This window comes from Crocuta crocuta, unplaced genomic scaffold (genome assembly GCF_008692635.1).
Source record: "Crocuta crocuta isolate KB4526 unplaced genomic scaffold, BGI_CrCroc_1.0 scaffold757, whole genome shotgun sequence".
Classification (NCBI taxonomy): Eukaryota; Metazoa; Chordata; class Mammalia; order Carnivora; family Hyaenidae; genus Crocuta; species Crocuta crocuta.
In genome coordinates, this window is record NW_027532830.1 from 578,658 (window position 1) to 599,489 (window position 20,832).

General features: G+C 49.8%; 1 long non-coding RNA gene across 1 annotated transcript in view; it reads left to right on the forward strand.

The window, feature by feature from the left end:
- The first annotated feature begins 4,352 nt into the window (after positions 1–4,352).
- LOC144216034 (uncharacterized) overlaps positions 4,353–20,832 on the forward strand; it is a 17,723-nt gene continuing 1,243 nt past the window's right edge. The window contains exons 1-2 of the long non-coding RNA XR_013330547.1: positions 4,353–4,785; positions 6,286–6,433. This is a non-coding gene — a long non-coding RNA (uncharacterized LOC144216034). The remainder of the gene's footprint in view (positions 4,786–6,285; positions 6,434–20,832) is intronic.

Genomic DNA, 20,832 nt, shown 5'->3' on the forward strand with positions numbered 1-20,832 from the left:
GCTTGGGGGAGACGGCGTCTCCTCTCCCCTCTACTCCCACTGCCTCTCCATCCAGGCTGGAATTTTAGTAACACCCTGTGTCTCCTTGGCCTGTCGGCTTTTCCTAATTGTGCTGCTTCCTCTGCCCTTTGCTCTGAGGTTCACTTTTTTCGCTCGAAGGTCCTAATGCGTGGCCTTCGTTCCTCCTCTGCTCTGGGACCCTCCAGAAGTTTCTTCTTGTACCAGATAAAGGCCAAACTCCTCAGTTTCTTTTTCTTTTCTTCTTTCTTTCTTTCTTTCTTTCTTTCTTTCTTTCTTTCTTTCTTTCTTTCTTTCTTTCTTTCTTTCTTTCTTTCTTTTTTGTAAACTAACTTTCCCTCTCCCCCAGGCTCCCCTAATTGGCACCCCCATTTCTCGTTTCACATGGCTTCTCCCCCATGGAACGTCTGGGCGTGATTTCAGCGCCTCGCGTCATCTTCCCAGGTGCATCAAGGGCTGGCTGGCTTAGTCCCCATTTCAGAGGGGACCCGGAGCGCGGTCTGGTTTTGGGGCTGCCTGACAAAGCCCCACACACGGCACAGAGATGTGCTGTCTCAGGGTCCTGGGCGCCGTGGGTCCGATTCAAGGTGGCGCAGGGCTGTTTCCTTTGGAAGGTTCGAGGGAGGATCCGTCCCAGCCTCTCTCCTTGGCACTTGTAGATGGCCGGCTTCTCCTCGTGTTTCTTTTCTTTAAAAAAAAAATTTTTTTTTTAATGTTTAGAGAGAGAGAGAGAGACGGACCGGAGATAATGTGCGCCTGCGGTGCAGGGACAGCCTTGGGTCGGGGGCTCCGCCGCTTCGCAGTGCGACGGGGCTGCTGCTGCTGTTCAGGTTGTTCTGGGGGTGGGGGGAGACTGAGGAAAGGGATCGAGGAAATGCACCCCCATCCCCCCCCCGCCCCGCCTTTGATACCTGGCTTGCAGAATGAATTAGTAGCTCAGAGTCCCATTTGGTGTTCTCCGCTCCGCCCAGCCTTCCAGACCACACTCGAGGGGGCCGGCGAGCAGGGGCAAGATCTTGGGCTTTGGGGTCTGGCGGATCTCAGTTCGAATCCGGGGACACCTGGTCCCGGCCGCCTCCCGCAGAACTGCAGAGGGTGACGCTGCACCGCGGGAGGCGCTCGGGTTTCAGCCTCGGAGGGACCTGGTGCCCAGCCCAGCTCTGCCCCCTGCTGGCCGCACCGGTGTAACGGCACCCCCGAGGCTGCACCTGTCCGGAGGGGCGGCAGGGTGGTGCTGCCCAGGGTGCTCGCGGGGGCAGACGGTGACGCAGGGGGCCTCGCCTCCCCTTCAGGAACTGCCCCCCAGACCCGCGCGGTCCCCGTCTGCTTTCTCGCCTTCCTTCGGACGGGGGCGCAGGGGCTGTACCGCTGGCCCCGGAGACTGCGATCCCTGGAACATCCCGGTCACTGGGCCCTTCCCATCACACCCCCCCCCCTTTTTAATGTTTATTTATTTTGAGGGGGGAGGGACAGAGAGAGAGAGAATCCTGAGCAGCCCACCAGGGCTCGGCCCTACAAACCTGTGAGGTCATGAGCTCAGCCAGAATCCAGAGTCAGAGGCTGAACCCGCTGAGCCACCCAGGCCCACCCCTCGCTCCCATCTGCTGATAACGCACTGGAGTCTCTCCCACGGAGACCCTAAAACGAGAGGAGCAGAAAGAAAGGGGCCCGCCTGCCGGAGTCTGAGCGGGGCCGTATTGGAACCACGGGGCCCACGGCCGGGAGCATGAGCAGCGAATACAGACGTCTTGGTTTCCTCGCCTGTAAAATGGGACGATGAGGAAGATGGTAAAAATAATGTGAACAGGAATACCATCTCATGCGGGTACCTGGGAAGAGTATAGGAACTGGTGTGTGTAAGCACTTCACCCAGAACCTGGCATCTGGGAACTGCTTAATCGATATCAATTACTTTTAAAAAAATTGTTTTTAATATTTATTGTTGAGAGAGAGAAAGCCCAAGCAGGGGAGGAACAGAGAGGAGGGGAGACACAGAATCTGAACTAGGCTCCAGGCCCTGAGCTGTCAGCACAGAGCCCGCTGCAGGTTTGGAATTCATAAACTTCAAGATCATGACCTGAGTGAAGTCTGACGCCCAACCGACTGAGCCACCCAGGTGCCTTGATATAAATTACTTTTATTATTAGTTGTACCTAGGGGATGAAGAGCATGGGGTTCATAGGGCCCGAAGCCCCTTTTCTGTAGCCAGAGCTCCTCTCCAGCACCTGCTGAGTGAGACGTTACCACTCTCCTCTGGGAGTGGGTGAGTCATGCCCAGAAACGGGAGATTCTCTCACCTCTTGAAAGACCACGGATTAGAATGAACCTTATTAAAGTCAGACAGGGCAAGGGCTCAGCGAGGCTGGGGAGAGGATAGTCTTTCATTGCAGCAGCTGTCTTCTGTCATTTTCCCCGCTCCCCGCGGTGTGCTGGAGGAGTTTCTAACCCCCAACAGCCATTAGGAGAGTGGGTACTTTTGGTGGGTAGAATGATACTTAAAATGGTTAATTCAGAGACTGGATGGCAGTTGAGACACTGACGGCATCTCAGGAAGTTGTTCAAGGCTTTTGGGACAGTCTTATGAGACGACCAAACTCTCCCCAAAGAGCTCTTGTGTGTCCCTCTGATCCTGGTGGGAAGGGACGAAAGAAGCCATCCAGTCTGGGGCGGAAATGCAGAACTCGAGAGTCTTACAGTTCATCCAGGCCCGTGGGTCTCAGTTCTGGCTGCACATTAGTTATGTGGGGGCTTTAACAAATGTCATTGCTCGAGCCCCAGAAATTCTGCAGCCACATCTGAGAATCTGAGCCTGAGAGCCTGAGAACTTTTTATCTTGTAGGTGAATACGCAGGGACTTTGAGAGCTCAGATAATTGACTCCAAATAAAGACCCTATAGTCAATTATTGGTCCCCGGGTCTGAACTTGGATCCAGGGCCGTCACCATCACCCTACAGCCAAATCTCCTTGGCTCTAACACTTAGAATTGGTGTTCTTACAGAGAATGGCTACCACGTTTATGTCTTTAAACATAAATCTAGACTTATTATTTGAACAGTGTTAGCATACTGTGGAAGGATTGTCAAGAAGACTGTTCTGCAAATATCTGTGATCTGTGGTCCCAGGATCTGATGACAAGCTTAGGTTCTGCACAAAAGCCTAGTTTTAAGTGGTAACTCTTCCACTACCAGCTGTGTGACCTTGGCCATGTTCCTTAACCTCTCTGAGCTTCAGTATCTTTATCTGTAATGTAAAGATTTCCTTAGAGAGTCAACACAGATTGGTTTCTTGATTGTGAAGATTAAATAGAATAATGTCGTTTGTGCCTTTTAAGTAAGTGGTAGCAGTAATAGGAGTTGTTATTAGTATGCTGTTTATATTCTGGTGTACTTGCCTTCTAGAATGGTGGTTCTGTAGCAGGGTGATTTCGCACCCCCAGGGAGCATTTGGCAGTGTCTAGAGATATTTTATAATGGGTGGGGAGAGGGATGCTACTGGCATCTAGTGGGTATGGGTCAAAGATGCTACTAGACATTTGCAGTGTGCATGACAGGTCACCCCACCCCTGCCCGCAAAGAGTTATCCAGCCTAGTGGCACCAAGGACAAAAAGCCGTGCTCTGGGTATCTGAAAATAATTGGGAGTTTGAAGGCCAGAGCTGTCGGGCGATATTAGGATGATAATTCTTGGCTCTTGCACTCGTGAGGAGGCAGGGGAGCGGTGAGTTCCGGGGAGAGTAAACAGCTCCATCTCTGCTTGCAGTCCCCACGGAGGCTGGACTTTCTCCCTCTTTGCAAACGACAGCCTGTGGTAACCTGCAGGCACTAATAACACCGGCGTTTATGCCCCCGAAAGGTGCTGTGAGGCTAATCTTGCACCTAAAGCGTCGAGACGCTGGCATGAAAGACTCAAATAACACCAAGACGATTGCATCAGGTCCCACGGGAGGGCTGTCTTTCTCCACGGATGTGCTCTGGGCACCTGGGAGTTACACCAGGTGTCCTCTCGCATGAGCTCATCATTTATAAATGACAGCCGCCAAAGTTGGAAAGTGCGACATCGAGCTGGCAAGTGGAAAACTTACTCAGCTTTCTCTCTGGAGCCTTGTGTCTTAACTTACTTACCTTTAAAAACTAAGCTAAGTCTCACGCCGCTAGGCCAGCTCTGATACGTGAGGAGCGGAGAATGCGTGTAAAAAGTCTCCGGAAGGGCGCAGAACGCTGTCAAGGTTACCGCGGTGATTGATTTGGGCTGCGGTGGAGCGAGTGGGCGCTAGGTGGCGCTCCGCTCTCACTGCCGAGGCGAGCTCGGCCCTGGACGTCCGTTGCTAATGTCAGTGCTGGAGCGCGCACACCCCGGAGTGAAAAATATAGTAACAGGAAAGATTTAGTTCTTAAAATAAGTCAGCAGCCCAGTGAAGCCAACACTGCCGTGGCAGGTATGTTTTTTTGCTCGAGCTGATGGAGAAGGGCATTAACTGCCCACAGGCATCCGGCGACAGATCAAACGATAAAAATACACAATTAAATGAAGGCACGCAGCAGGCCTGGCCTCAGGAGACCATGAGAGCCTATGGGCTCAGGGGTCTGGGGTCTGCACCGATGCTCCTGTGGGATGACTGTCGTGTAAATGCGCAGTAGTCACGTGGACACCCTCTTCGTTGTCTGGTTGGCTCTTTGCGAAGGAGGAGGGCCCTGGTCCCAAAGGAACAGCCACCTTTCCCGGCCCCAGTGTTCACCTGTTGGGACGGGGCTCACCATCGTTACCTAGGTGAGCCGATCACAGGAGGCAGTGGCGGGGAGGGGAAGGGGGGGCGCTGTTTGAGTGTTGCCATGGTGCCGGGGCCATCGATCTGCTCAGGGGGCCCGGAGCAGTCTCCTTGGGGCTCTCTCACTCACTAGATGGGGTTGGATTTGGACTCACTGGATCCTATGCAAGTTCACAAGCATCTGTTTTCTTTTCTTATTTTTTTAAAATGTTTGTTTTTGAGAGAGACACACACAGAGTGCAAGTGGGGGAGGGGCAGAGAGAGAGGGAGACGCAGAATTAGAAGCAGACTCCAGGCTCTGAGCTGTCAGCACAGAGCCCGACATGGGGCTCGATCTCAGGAACCGAGAGATCATGACCTGAGCCGAAGTCAGACGCTTAACCGACTGAGCCCCCCAGGGTCTCCCGACTCTGGTAGCCGGTGCCCATGGAGTCGCAGGGGAGCAAGTCTGCTTTAAAAAGGGGCGGAGCAAAACAGGGGCCAAAGGATGGCTTTGGGCCCAATGAGTCTTGCATCCCAGCTCTGCCAGGGACGAGCTCTTTGACCTTGGACATGTCATTGTGCTTCAGCTGTAAAACAGGGATAAAAGAGGCAGGGAGCTTGCAAAAACTGCTCCAAATGAACTCACGGCGGCTGGAAACTGAGGGCACTCACACATGAAGGGGTCAGACAGCCCCATGTGATGTCGTGGCAGTGTTACACCGAAGGAGGGACTTCAAAGGGACATGGGCAAATGCCGTTTGCAGCACTTTCAGCTCTTTTTCATTTTTGCTTGTGGCCACCTAGACTTGGTCTCTACCCAAGAGTGGGGAGGGGACCGGGGGGTGCCCATGGATGTGGCAGCGGGCACGTGCTGCCACCTGCGAGGCAAGAATTACCACACGCAGGGTACATCTGAGGGAATGAAGGGCAGTCACTGTGGACGGTCGTCTGACAGGTGGGGAGAAAACTCACCTGCCCCATAAGAGAAGCAGAGTTTCTGCCTTTTCCCTCAGATTAGAAAGTGTCCCAAGGCTGCTCTGGAAAGAATATGCAATGAGTTCTTGTTCAGTCATTAATGATCCTTCCAAGGACATGTAGACACACACATACCCCCCTTCACATAGATGCAGAGCTTGTTTTTATCGTGAGCTGCACACATTGGTCATGTTATAAAAAGCCATGGACTCAATGGGTGATACAGGGTGGCCTCCTCATGGCCAATTAAGGAATTTGCCAACACGTAAAGGGGATGTGAGCCTGCTGGTCCGGGCCCGACCGAGTGAGCCCCTGTCTCCTCCCATTTGGTTTAGAACAGGCCAGACCTCTAACACTGGGGTGTTAAACCAGGGCTGTCTGGGTTGGTGATGCTTCAGGGTCGAACACTCACCTTTCTGCGGTGACAAAGTGGTAGACAGTCTCCAGGACCCTCTGAGGTCAAACCTTTGGGTTGGAAGTGGTTCTTGAAATAATTCTGATTTCCAGTTTGTTAGCATCTCACTGTCTCCCAAACCTCATTTCAGGACTGTCAGAGTCAGAGATCACCTTGTGTTTTCATCTGTTGCCCAAGGCTTGAGCCTCCCGAAGCAGGATCTCTGAGCTTTGGAATGCAAAGGACATTTGTCAACTCAGCCTGTACCCTAGCAGGCCGTTTGGTGTCATCGGTTTCAGGTAGGGTGGTTTGGGAGAGAGAACCAGCATTTACTAAGAGCACACTACATTTCAAGTGCACTTATTCGGTGCGTTATATGCACTTACCTAGTAAGTACCTGAAACATACCTGTTTAGAGGTGTCTTCAAGGATGACCTTGTCTCTAATTAGGCAGCTTGAAAATGTACTTGGGTTTAAAGCTCAGATCTGAGCACTTTCCAGTGCGTTGCCCTAGCGAAGTTTATGCCTTCATCAACACATATTTATTTAAGCATCTTTCCTGCAAGGAGTGCTATCCCAGGTAACCTTGAGCAAGGCAAGGACATGTGGGCCATGGTGCCTGCCCTCGGGGAGCAGCACAGTGTGAGAGGAAGACAAACATGGACAGAGGTTAATGAGTATGATCTGGCATCACAAATGCCCAGTAAGAAGAGATGAAATGTTTGCTTGTGGGAGAGACACTTGAGTGGTCCGTCTCCACGGACAAAGTGGGGAATGAGTTAGTTCTTGAAATACACGTAAGATCTGGGTGGAGCTGGATTGGACCGATTACAAGAGGTGTGCTCCAAGGATCCAGTATCAAGTGGCGTCAAGCGGTGTTGATTCTTCCTGTGGAGAAGTGGCCGACCTGAGCAAGGTGGGGGACACTTCTCCCCAGACTCTTGCTTAGGACTTGGTTCCCTCATCCTTGGAATGGCTCTTGGGGTTCCCTAGAGAGAGAGAATCAACTGGATGAGCTCAGCGACCTCATCTTGATCTCCGAAATCTAGGGGGGCTGGTAGGACTTACTAGTCGCTCCCTCAAATCACCACAAGGTCATCTTGTTGCCTTCTACTCCCTGTACCTGGGGGTGGAGGGTGGGCAGAGGATCTAGTGTGTAAATGTATGTGTCTCTTTCTCCCAACTCTCCCTGCGACTATGAGCCCCTTATCCAGCAAACCCAGGAGGCAGTGGAGTGGGGAGGGCACAGACTCTGTATCAGGCAGCGCCACCACTTACCCCACTATTTGACCTTGGCAGAATTGCTTTATAGACTGCAATTCCCTCATCTGTAAAATTCAAATTAACATGTACTAGTTTGTGCCTTAAACTTTTTTTTAATGTTTTTAAAACAGAAATAAATAAATTTTATTTATTTCTGAGAGAGAGAGACACACACAGCATGAACAGGGGAGGGTCAGAGAGAGAGGGAGACACAGAATCTGAAACACCTCCAGGCTCTGAGCTAGCTGTCAGCACAGAGCCTGACGCAGGGCTCGAGCCCACGAACTGTGAGATCATGACCTGAGCCAAAGTCGGACGCTCAACTGACTAAGCCACCCAGGCACCCCTGCCTTAATTTTTTAAAAATGTTTGTTTATTTATTTAATTTTGAGAGAGAGAATGCAAGCAGGGAAGGGGCAGAGAGAGAGAGGGAGACACAGAATCCGAAGCAGGCTCCAGGCTCTGAGCTGTCAGCACAGAGCCCGACGCAGGGCTCAAACTCATGAACCTCAGGATCATGACCTGAGCCCAAGTCAGCTGCTTACCCGACTGAGCCACCCAGGCGCCTTTTTACATTACTCTGAAGCTTAGGTTGGATTGTGAATACAACCATTTTATATAATCCTGGTCACCATGAATAAAATGCAGAGTGCGGTTAGCTCTTCATTGCTCTGACGAAATGCTTGTTATTTGAAATGAGTCGTCACTAGTGTTTTGAGAGTATCCGTGGCCTCCGTGTCTGAGTTCTTCTCCTCCTGTGGACGTTCTGAGAATTCGTTGACCATCCTCGCCTGCAAGTCGTTCCAGTTTCTTGACTCATTTGACAAATGTTCATCAAGAGCCACCAATGTGCCAGGTGGACACGGGGGGGGCCAGTGATGAATACTGCAGACGTTGTCGCTGTCTTGTAGTGTGCCCTGGCATTCCCGCTGTGGGGATGCTGTCACCGGGCACACCGGAGTGTGGCCGGGAGCACGAGCCTTCCTGCGGGGCAGCCGCTGACGGCCTGGTTGACCTCGTAGCTGGTCAGCGGCTGATTTTCGGACAGTCTTCACCTGCCGCTGCCTTCTCCCTACCGTAGACTTACCTCTCTGCCTTCTCAGTGCCCAGGATGCCACCCCCCCCACCAACACGCCTTCTGCTTGCAAAGGTGCCCTGAGAGACTTATTAAGAATGCAACACCCCACTCCCAGGTGAGGCTCAGTTCTCTGGGCTGCGGTTTTGGAACATTCTTTCAGTTTCTCTCCTGACAAAGCCTTCCTTCTCTGAGTGCAGTGTGTCGGGGCTCAGCTCTGACTAAGTGTTAGAACCACTTGAGAGCTTTTAAAAGATACTGATGTGCTGGAGCCCACCCTGGACTGAGAGAAATCAGCCTCAGGGGCGGGACCTGGGCATCCGTGTATTTTTAATGTTTTGCATGTGGTTCTAGTGGCATCACGGTTGAAACAGGTTCTTGTCAAAACCTTGCAGGAGAGAAGCTCCTTGGACTTTGGCTTTCAGCAGGCAATTTGTTGGCAATCATTGGTGGGATGGCCTCAAATCGATTTCCCCAGTTTTCCCCCTAAACTTCCTCCTGAGTGTTTGAACTCTTTGGTTAGGAAGACCTTATTCTCAGATACAACTTCCCGCATTTTATTCCAAGCGAACTTGCTTTTTATTTTTTGTTGAGTCCTGAAACCTATTTGCAGGGGCGAGGTAGCCTCTTTCCTCTAAAATGGGACAAACATAATAGATGGTTTCCCACCTGTAAGATGGGAACAAAATAAGAGAAAAATGAGGGCAGTTAATTCACGTGAGACATTAAGGATTCATGAAATACTTGTTATGTGCCCTGTCTTGTGGTTATGGTGTGTGTGTGTGTGTGTGTGTGTGTGTGTATGTGTGTGTGTGTGTTTATACACACGCATATACACAAGCTGAGTAGAAGTGATTTCTACCCTGAAGGAGTTGGCAGGCTACCGGGAAAGGAGTCCCATTGCTGTGAACTCACAAGCAAGGCCCGTGGTGACAACTGATGGCTTAGAGTTGGTGCGGGCTCTGCCGCAAGGCTGTCTTGTCAGGATTTGAACCCTGGCTCTTAAATTTTGGAAGAGGCATTTGACCTTTATATACCTTAGTTTCCTCCTCTGTAAAATGGGGGACAAGACTCATATACCTTGTCAACTGCGGTGTTGTGAGGATTAGATATGTAACATATGTAAACTATGTAGACTGATGCCTGGCCAATAGGAAGCACTGCTGAGTGAGGGTGATTATTGTTGCAAGGTTACAGTAAGAGCCGCGCTCCGTTTTTCCACAACGACTCAAAGATCTGAATCTTTGACTCAATCACCCTGAACTTTAATGTCAGGAGGTTGGGGGTCCGCTTCCTTCTCCCTTGCTAGCCTTGTCTGTGATTTAGATGCTGTGAGAGCATCCTTGGGTATGTTTTAACGAGTCTTAAATTTTTTTTTTTAAATGTTTATTCATTCTTTGAGAAAGACAGACAGAGCATGAGTGGGGGAGGAGCAGAGAGAGGGAGACACAGGATCCAAACCGGGCTCCAGGCTCTGAGCTGTCAGCACAGAGCCCGATGTGGGGCTTGAACTCACAAACTGGGAGATTCTGACCTGAGCTGAAGTCGGGCGCTTCAGCACTGAGCCACCCACATGCCCCCAACCTTCCTGAGTCTTGATGTTATCATTTGTTAAGTGGGAAGACTGCCTATGGCGTCGAGCTAGCATGAGGATGAGGTCCCCACGCGGAGCCTAAGTGCTCAACAGACGGCTGTGTATTGTGTATTCTCCAGAGAAGAGCGCGTGCCTCCTCGGAGCCGGGCACTGGCCACACACAGGGATATTATGAAGCAAGGAGGAGCGCAGCTGGAGGCAGCTGGGGCGGCGGGTGGAGTGTGGGGAGCGGAGGATTTCGAGATTGCAACCTGGCAACATTAATCCTTACTTTCAAAGTTTTTCTTTTCTCCAGTTCATCTCCCCCTCCCCCGATGATACGATTGCAACTTTGCATTTGACTTGGTGGGATTAAGTGTGCCCACGGATTCAGGGGACAGGGGTGAAGGTGAGCTGTCTGACATTCTCGTCTGCACGAGGGGATAAACTATCCTTGAATCTAAGCCACAAACTAAAGTGTAAAGCTATTCGACAGGTCTCCAGGCAGAGCGTTTATGGGACCCAAGTGTCTACAGTGGCTCTTCCATACCTGACAGATAGTTTGAAGAGACCGAGTCTGACTATTACACCCTTTCTCTGCAAAATGAAATTCACTTTTGAGTAGGGCTGGCTTCTGTCACAACATGCCCGGACCTGTGGAGGATGCGTGCAAGTAGTGGCGATCCCAGAATGCACTGCTGGGGCTCACCTACGGACCCATGGTGGTTTGTACTCTGGCTGAACTGCCCCCACTGGTTGTTTCTCACTCTGCCGACTGGGCATGGGAGTCCTTAGCCTGTTTCCTTTACAGGGGTGTGCAAAGTTGATAAGACGGCTGAAGATTTCTCTATAGCTACAAATTGGCTCAAAACTCCCTATTAAGAGTAAATTGGGGGAAAAAAGAGTAAATTGGTATATAAATCAGAAAAAATCTAAAAAGTGGCTAACCATTCACCCTTTACAAAGTGACACAGCCAGCGGATGGTGGAGCCAGGTTTTGAAATGTGGGCTGTGCCACTCTGGAAGGCATTCTTTTTTCACATTGTCACTTTTCATAACGCTTCTCTCCTTTTTAACCAAGGAGGCAGGAGATATAGAAACAGTGAAGGACTTAGTTGAGGGTTTGTCCAGGTCCAAGTTTGGCTTGCTTTTTCTTTTAAGTTTTTTTTTTAATGTTTATTTCTTTATTTTGAGAGAGAGAGAAAGAGAGACAGAGAGAGAGAGACAGAGAGAGCACAAGCACATGAGTGGGGGAGGGGCATAGAGAGAGAGGGAGAGAGAGAGAATCCCAAGCAGACTCCAGACTCATCTTGGAACCTAACAGGGGGCTCAATTTCAAGACCCACTGTGAGATCATGACCTGAGCTGAAATCAAGATTCGACACTTAGCCGACTGAGCCACCCAGGTGCCCCTTTGGCTTGTTTTTTCTTCCCCATGGAGACAGTCAAGATCTTCCACCTTGGAGGAATCCATCTCCGCAGAGAGAAAGGTCTGAGAGTGGCCAGGCACCACACACCTAGGGATTATTGTGAAGAAGAGGCAGCTTCTCTCCGCCCAGAGGGCAGGGATGTTTAGATGGATCAACAGAGGCCCACTGCCTTTATAACGGCCTTCCCATTTCAAATAATTCTTTTTTTACCTAGTTTTTAAAATATTTATTTATTTTTGGGAGGGCACAGGCGGGGGAGGGGCAGAGAGAGGGGTACAGAGGATCTTAAGCGGGCTCCGCACTGACAGTAGTGAGCCTGATCCGGGCCTCAAACCCACCAACTGTGAGATCATGGCTTGAGCTGAAGTTGAGCAGGATGCTCAACCCTGCTGAGCTGCCCAGGTGCCCCTCAAGTAATTTTTTTCAGCAAGTTGCCCCCTTTCACATCTGCTGAAACTCTATGGGCTATGGAACATGTCCCCAAGTTCTGTTAAAGAACAGGTCGCCAACAGAAGCCAGTAGGGCAAAAATGTCGGAGGAAGCATCCTGCTCCCCTGATCTGTGGTCACCCGTACTCTGATGCCTCGCATGGGAGGTGCCTCTGCTTATGGGCATGTCCGATGCCTGGGCGCACCTGGTGTTAACAAAGGGGTGTTGCCAGCAAGCCCAGCCTCACAGCACGGTTTAGAATGGTTTCCTTTATGTGGTCCGTCCTAGAGGGTTAGCTCCAGTGAGAGGGGCGACAGAACACGTTCAGGGGTGATGAGCATCCTTCCTGACTTCCCTCCCTGCTCCGAGAAGCAGAGCAGGAGGGAGAGAGGAGAAAGAAAGAGCACAGTTCAAGGGCACAGGGGTGAGGAAGAGCGCAATCAAAGACCTTCAGTGAGGTAGACCTGCTGAGTCTTGATATGGACAATCGGATGACGTGAGGGAGAGAACCACGGGCATCTCGTCCCCCATCTCTTCTCCAGGAGTGACCGTCGGGGAAGAGATGATGAGGTCTCTCTCCCAGGCCAGGCTTTCATGAAGCTGGCAACAGCGTGTGAAGCTGATCCTTAATCTTTAACCACCTTACCATCATTCACAAACTTCACTGGGTGGCGTGGAGGGATGGCGGGATCCTTACTTCTTCCTGAACCTTAGGGCCGACAGATGGGCCCTTTCGTAGCTGTGGTTGGATGGCCTGCCTGCTGGGGCCTGAATGGCCGCTCTGTCCCAGCTTCAGGAGCGAGAGCCTGCCATGGAGACTCCCCCCCCGTGTGGGTAAAGGCATTCCACGGAGCTGTCAGGGCCCGAATACGTACAGTGACCCAGGCTGTCGTGTGTCCAGAGTTGCTATCAAAAAGAGAATAAAGGAGATCTCCATGTCCACCAGGATGTCACACCTCATAGATTTAAAGCTGGACACAGTGACTCACTGACCCCCACACTACACATGGTGGGGGCGCACATTCATCTTCTCCTTATGTAATTGTCTAGGCTCTCACGGACACTCCGGCCAGGCCGGGCTCTGCTGATAAACACTGGGCTGAGCCCGCAGGTCACCGAGTAGCTCTGTGCACTGCACCAGGGCCCAGGCAGCCCCAGAACAGGACCCAAGGGGACCCTGCCTGCTTTTTCCTATTGGTCTCAATCACTCCCAGTGACCGTTGTCCGGGTTTCTGGGGAATAATAACAGCAGGGAAATGTCATGGAAGTGAAGCAGGGGGTGATGGGGACACATGCCAGCTCAGTGGCCTCTTGGGTTCCTTCTTGCACTCCAGATAGAGACTTCACCAAGGCCTCTGCAGAACGAGGAGGACCAGGCAGGTGTTTCTGGCAGACTGGACTGGGGGGCGAGGAAGGTTGAGAGACACACCGGCTGAGCAGACCCAATGGGCATAGGGACCTCTGAGCAAGAGCTGGGAGAAAGGTGGGGTCCTGGGTCCCGAGGAACCCAGAGAGAGAAGCAGGGATGAGGGGGGACTATAGGTCATGGGTGAGGCCCAGTGGCCATGCTGTGTGGCTTCAGGGCGGCAAGACAAAGAGAGGGCTTCTAGAGAGCTGAGTGCAGAAGGGAGTTAGGGTTTTCCTTCTGGGTCCTTCTCAAAGCCGTCAGAAGTCAGGCTCTGGAAGAGGAGGATGGAGGGAAGACGCTCCCAGGGGTTTGATCTGCAACAGCAGGGCTTTAGGAAGCAGCCTTTTTCTTCTCCTCTTTCCATCCCCTTCCTTCCAGGTGGCCCCCACCCTTTCCAGCATGCCTGCATGGCTTTGGTTGGAGGGGACCTCGGCATTTTGTTCCCAGCCTCAAGTGTGGGGTTTTGTGAGTTCCAGGAGTCAGGGAAGGCTTCCCTGCCTCTGGCTGGGAGAGGCGGTGAGAGATTGGACGATGGGTCTCCTGTTTGCTGCCTTTGGGCTTCTAAGCTGCTGCTTCTGTCTGGGGGGAGCTGAGGGGCAGCCACAGCCCTCCGTGGATGTGTGACTGTCGTGGACAGGCTGGGAGAGGGCGAATCCTGCGTGTCACATTGATTCAGGCTTTTCTCCCACTCCCTGTGAGGAGGGTGAGACATGCTGGGGTCACAGCAGAATTCCAAGTGACAGAGGGCTCTGGGTTGTTGGTGACCTGTTCCTACCTGGAGGAATAGCGAGGCAGTGGCCACCTGGCTGTTTGAGAGGCAAGAAGGGAGGGGTCCAGGGTCCTCCAATGACTTGCTCTCCATTATGGTTTGGCGAAGGGAGACTGCTCTGTAGCCCTGAATGAGAGTAATTCAGTTCTCTCTTGGCACCGTTGAGTCAAGAGGTTGGGGCATTTATCTGGTGTAGTGATCAATCATACAAACTCTTTCTCTTCCTTCCACTGCCTGCTTTTGCAAACACACACTCAGATCAACAAACTGGGAAACAAAAGACAAGTGAAAAAAAAATAGCCAAGAATAGAAATTGTCTTCATAGGAACCCCACCCCCAACTTTTACCTGCCACTCTCTCCAGCCCCCGCTTTCCACATTAAGGGAATTATACTGAAAGCTGGAGTTTTCATTGAAGGAAGCCTGAGTCTGCTCTGCAATGGCTTCGTGAGAGGGTTAGGAATAGGAAATTTCCAGGGAACACCAACTTGGTGGGATGGAGACCATTCTTTGTCTCTCACTGGGAAAGGGGGGAGGAGGCAGGGGTGTGAGTGTGGGGCTACACACCCCGAGCCCAGGAAGGGACCCTTGAACAAATGGGAGTCCCTGCCCTTGACTTTGGCTCTCTGGTTCCATTCATTTCTGCTATTTTGTAAAATGTTTTGAAAGCACAGTTTATAATTTTGAAGTACTTTATATTTTCAAATGCTGAGTAAATCCTGGTGGCCTTCTTCTTGTAATAGCTCTGGTTGCGGGAATGAAGGATCTATGTAAGGAGGCTGTTATTACTTAAAATAACTGAAAGTAGTCAAGAAACATTTTATATGAGTATCAAATCCCTTCAATATGCCATGGGTCCCTAAGAAGTCCTATGGTGGGGTCATGAACTTCTAGGAATCACATGTCTTCATCCATCACTAGACAATCAGTTTTAACGGTTTTGATGCTTGTAAATCCAGTCTCTCCCCTAAGTGATGATGCCCTTGGGGCAGCCCGTACTAAGAGTTGTTCATTATTGCCATGCCTGGATGCTTCCCGTTTGTTCTCTCTCTCAGTCCCTCCACCCTATCTCCCCTCTCTGGACTCAGGTTGGTGTCTTTCCTTGTTGTGCAGGTGAGGACAGTGAGACTGAGTCTGGGTAATCAGTCCAGTATAATCAGAACAAAGGGGTAGGACTTAAGAAGGGTCAATGCCGGGATTTGAGCCCAAGCTAGTCTGACTTGGAATGCTTTGCTCTTTCCATCACACCTTGCCATCTTTCTATGGCTTTGGTTCCTATCGTAAAGGTCACAAACACAAAATATTCCGTCTTTTCAGGCCAGGTGTGCCAAAATTCCAGGTTTGGCATTGGACCCTTGGACTCTGTGAATGCCTTCAAGGTGAAGCCTGTGGTTTGCATCTATGCCCCCCTGCCTCTCACAGCTGTGTGCTAAGTTGGGTTGATGGGGCAGGTGGCACAGACGGTGGATAATTGATTTTCTTCTTATGAATATTCATTTGAGGTTACTTCTCCATCTGCTCTCCTTCTGCAATTTCAAAATGGCCACTGACTCCAGAACAAGAGCATGCCTGTCCTTCTCCTTCTAGGTCACCCCTCATGCCACCGGAGGAACAGGGCTGAGCCAATTTTGGATGGCCAGAACAGAGAGTGCCGGGTGAACTCTCTGGGCTTGGGGCTTTTCCAGTGTGCATATCCTTAATTGTATTGAGCTCTTTGGAGCCATCCGATGAATTGATTCTCAGCACGGCCATCTGCACAGAAATGAGGGCCTGTTGCAAGACCGGGAGGCAGTTATGCCCGAGTTATGTGGCCGAGCCCCGGGGCAGCTCTCGGAAGGGGAGAACTCAGAGGTCGCCACCGATAATAGCCCATGATAAAGAAGAAGAACCATAAAGTGCAAAGTCCTTATTAGTTTTGATGGATCTGGCTCAAATAAAACATTCTAGTCCCTTGTGTAAAACCCAGGCTAAGTACCAAATAAAAATGTCTCTTTGGGCCCTTAGGAACAGACTCTTGGGGGATGGAAAATTTGGTGACTCTCTTGCTACGGTTCAAGGGATCAAAGTGACTAAGTTTGTGTTGAAGCCATGTCTTTGCCTCAGAAGAGGCTGTTTAAATGGTATTCTGTCAACAAAGACTGAATATTGAGTGACTCTCATCAATGAAATGTAATTGATATTCCTAATAATGAGCCTTCAAGAGGGAAATACATGAAATGGCCCCTTATATCATTACATCATGTTCACTGATGTTTTAATATAAAATGTATGTCATAGATCCAATTCTGGAGACAATTACAATGTGTGTTTCCCCCCCGGCCCCCACCAAACCACTAAGCAATTCTCAGATATCAGCTGGGCGTCCTACAATTCAACTCAATTCTGGAATTATCTACCTGGAGATAATGTCAGATCCCCCAGGTCAAAGGCTCAGTTGTTCACTCCAGATGCCAGTCTCAGGTCCAGGTTGTCACCTGTGCATTTGATCCCCTCCTTGGGTTTGATTATTTTGCTAAGGTAGCTCGTGGGACTCAGAAGACCATGTACTTACTAGATTTTCAGTTTATTACGAAGGATATAAGGATGCAAATGAACAGCCAGGGGAAGACATATGTAGGAGGGTCTCTGTCCTTATGGAGTTTGGGGCCCCACACGAAGGCACATGGGAGCATTCAGGTTCACCAACCTGCAAGTTCATTGGACCTTGTCCATTTTGGACCTTGTCCTTTTTGGGGTGGGGGGGTTATGGAGGCTTCATTCCACAGCCAAATGATTGGCCATTGGTGATTGAGTCAGCCAATCAGCAGGGGAGAATAAGAGTCCTAATCATTGCAGATTGGCTCTCCTGGTAATCACCCCCGTCCTGAGTTCCCAAAGTCCCCTCAGTCATGGTGGAAAGGGGTTTGTTGTGAATCACAAGACACCCATTTACCTTTATGGCTCTGAAGGGATTTCAAGAACTGGGGACCAAAGACAAAATATTATAACAAAAGATGGTCCCACTGCTCTTGCTCAGGAAATTCCAAGTGTTTTGGGACTGTGAGCGAGGAGGCATAGACAAAGACCAAACTGTACATTAATTATCAATCACAATCTCGCAGGATGGTACACATTCTTTGAGAATTGTTAGGCCTTACATTGTATTTAGGAATGTTCTTAGTATTGACATAATTCGTACAGTTCTGACCATGGTGGATAACGTGCAGCTTCCGCTACATTTCCCAGTCAATATTCATTCATTTGTTCCTCGTTTACAATGACCCCTTTCTTTCTTTCTTTACAATTAAGAAGGAGTTGCCCTGTGCCTGGCACAGGGTAAACAATCAGTAACATATAGAAGTTGGCATTATGTAAAAAGAGAGCATGAGTTGAGCGTGAGTCTTAGGCACTGTGATATGTGATAAACGTAGACAATTGGGAGTCCTGGGTAAGACAGCTGGTGCTGGGGAGGAATATGTCTAGTGGGGGCAAAGGCCAGGAGACCAAGCAGTGAATGCCTCAGAGAGAGAGAGAGAGAGAGCCCGTGGAGACACTTCCCACACGTGAGGAGCTCAGGGAATGTGAGGGATAAATGGATATTATCTAGGCAAAGGGGAGGGCTGACTGAGGGTGAGAAAGAGAGCATTGGATTCCAAAAGGGTGACTGCTCTCCTGGAAAGAGACTACTGCCCTCTGTTTGGAATCGACCCCTTTCTTGACAGGAGTCCTCTGTGTGCACTTTTGGTCTACACCAGTGGTTCTCAACTGGATTTTGCTGCGCCTGCCACCTGCTCCCACTCCCCTCCCCCCATCTCCAGAGACATTTGGCAATGTTTGGAGACATTTTTGGTTGTCACAGTTGGAGGGGTGGGGGGGTGCTACTGACATCTAGTGGGTACCGGCCAGGGATAGTGTTAAACATCCTACCCTTACACAGGACAGCCCTCCAACAAAGGGTTCTCAGGCCCCAAATGTCAATATTGCAGCTCCTGAAAATGGCGGTCGAAGTCTCTGCACTAATTCTCTGCCTCTGAAATCCCTGCAAGAGCACTTTTATAAGGAGGAGTTACATTGAGGTACCTGCCCAGAGCCCTTCCTTGGGTCCACCCTGCTAGATGCTGGGAGTGGGATTTCCTCTCTGTCATTTGTGTTCCTCTCTGTACTAATATAAAACACTTGGCTAATAACTGTAAAATGAATTGAAGTACAAGACGCAGCCTTATAATGGCATTTTAACAAATGATCACTTGAAGAGTTTGCGTAAAATGGAGATAGTAATATCACATTAGGTGGTTGTGACTAGGAAAGGAAATAACGTATGTGGAATGTTTACATGGAATACTCCCAGAGTGCTCCTTCTTCTCATTTTTGTTAGGATGCGATGGCTTCTTTGATGTGTCAACTTGGCTAGGCTCTAGTCTCCCATTATGCAAATGTTGATCTAGATCTTTCTAAGGGCGCCTGGCGACTCTTGCTCTTGGGGTTGTGAGTTTGAGTCCCAGGTTGGGACATTACTTAACAAATAAAGAAACAAACAAACATTGATCCAGGTCTTTCTCTCTCTCTCTCTTTTAAAGTTTATTTATTTATTGTTGAGAGAGGGGGGGAGAGAGAGAGAGAGAGGGAGAGAGAGAGAGAGAGAGAGAGAGAATATGCACTCACACAACTTAGGGAGGGGCAGAGAGAGAGAGAATCCCAAGCAGGCTATTCACTGCCAGCACAGAGCTGGACATGGGGCTTGAATTCACAGACTGTGAGATCACAACCTGAGCTGAGATCAGGAGTCTACACTTAACCGACTGAGTCACCCAGGCGTCCCTAGGTATTTCTGTGAAGGTATCATGCAGATCTAGTTAATGCCCCTAATCTGGTGGCTTTAAGTAATGGAGATTCTGCTGGATCACTTGGGTGGGCCTGACTGAATCATGTCGAAGGCCTTAAAAGCAGGGCTGAGGCTTCCCTGGAAGGGAAGCAGGGTCTCTTCCTGTGGATGACAGCTCCAGCCTGTCCTGTGAGTTTCAGCCCACCATAGATTTTTCTTTCTGACTCCCTGCCTGCCTTAGGGATATCAGGCATGCTCAACCAGCCCGCACAATTGCACAGGTAATTCCTTGCAATAAATCTCCTAATACATGTAGCTTTTAGAGGTTCTGCTTCTCTGGTGGAACTTCACTGAGACGATTAGTATTTGTAGTATTTTATGTCCACCTGGTAGGAGGTATTTCAAGATGCTCAAAACAGATTTAAAGGCAGTTTCTGGGGCACCTGGGTGGCTCACTCGGTTAAGTGTCGTGTCCAACTTCGGCTCAGGTCATGATCTCTCGGTTCGTGAGTTTGAGCCCATGTCGGGCTCTCTGCTGCCAGCGTGGAGCCCACATCAGATCCTCTGTCCCCCTCTTTCTCTGCCCCTCCCCCACTGGAGCCATCTGTCTCAAAAATAAACGTTAAAAAATAATAAAAAAATTAAAAGTGTCTGCTCAAATCCCTGTCCCTTCCCATTTCTGAGTTGACAGATGATTGTCACAGAACCCTCAGAATCAAATGAAAGATTTTTTAGTCAGTCTCTCAGAGTTGAGGCTGAGAGGTAGTTTAGATATGGAATTGGCCTGGACATGATCTCTACCCTGTATAAACTTGCAATCCAAAAGTAGGCTTGAGGGAAAACATACTTAGCTTTATGTATAGTTGAGCTTCCTATAGGGTGAATTCCAAGGTGAAGTGCATATGTGTTGGACTGGGTGGTGATGGGACAGATGCAAATTATAGTGACTCTTTCCTACCTGAAAATGGAAATGAAGGGATGCTGAGGAAGGGCTGGGTGAGGAGAGGGGCTTGTCCAGGGGTCTGCCAAGGCTGCAGAGGTGGCAGCGAGGAGAGAAGAAGCTGCCTGTGCTAGAGAACTTCATGGGAAAGAATAAAAAAGTATCCAGGGAATTTTATTGTATTTTTTTGAAGTTTCTTAAATTTATTTGAGTAATCTCTATACCCAACGCGGGGCTTGAACTCATGTCCCCAGGGGCAAGAGTCACATGCTCTTCCGACTGAGCCAGCCAGGTGCCCCTATCCAGGGGATTTTAAAGTCAGTTTTCCTGTGCTGTGAGAATATAGACCTTCTTCCCTTCCTCCCCATGAAATCTTCAATGAAGTATTTATTCATTTGTATTAATGAATTATGAAGTTCGATCAATTTCTGCGATGTGTTAAAGTGCTGTAAGAGGAGCAGAAGTCATAATGGAGGTTCCATGTAGGGTGCGGCCACCCTGTGTAGCTTAGAGAACTGCTGAGGATGCACATAATCTAAACCATGAAAGATGCACGTTTTCTAGTTTCCTTGCAGCAGATAAAAAGTGTGTCAATTATGATAAAGTGGCTCATCAAGGCATTCTTCATATATTTATTGCCCTGTCTGTCGGGGGTGCTGTGCTAGGTACCAGGCATATGTCTGAGAACAAGTCTGCCGTGGGAGTTTGATCTGGGTTGGGGGGCATGCTACAGATAAACAAAAGGTAATTATAATATAATGTGGGATGAAAAAGCAAGTGAGAAGTTGCTAGGGGAGTCTGTGACAGGGTACAATCTAAACCAGGAGGGGGGGAGATGGGGGCTTTGTGGGGGAAGTGACACCTCATCTAATCCAGAGAATGAGTAGGAAGTGAGAGGGAGCAAAATATGACCCCCAAATGTGCCACTTTGGCATGCCAGTTGTTTTGAGCTAAAGGCAATCAAGATCCAGCAGACTCAAGAAAAACTTTTATTTTTTCCTTAACTACCTA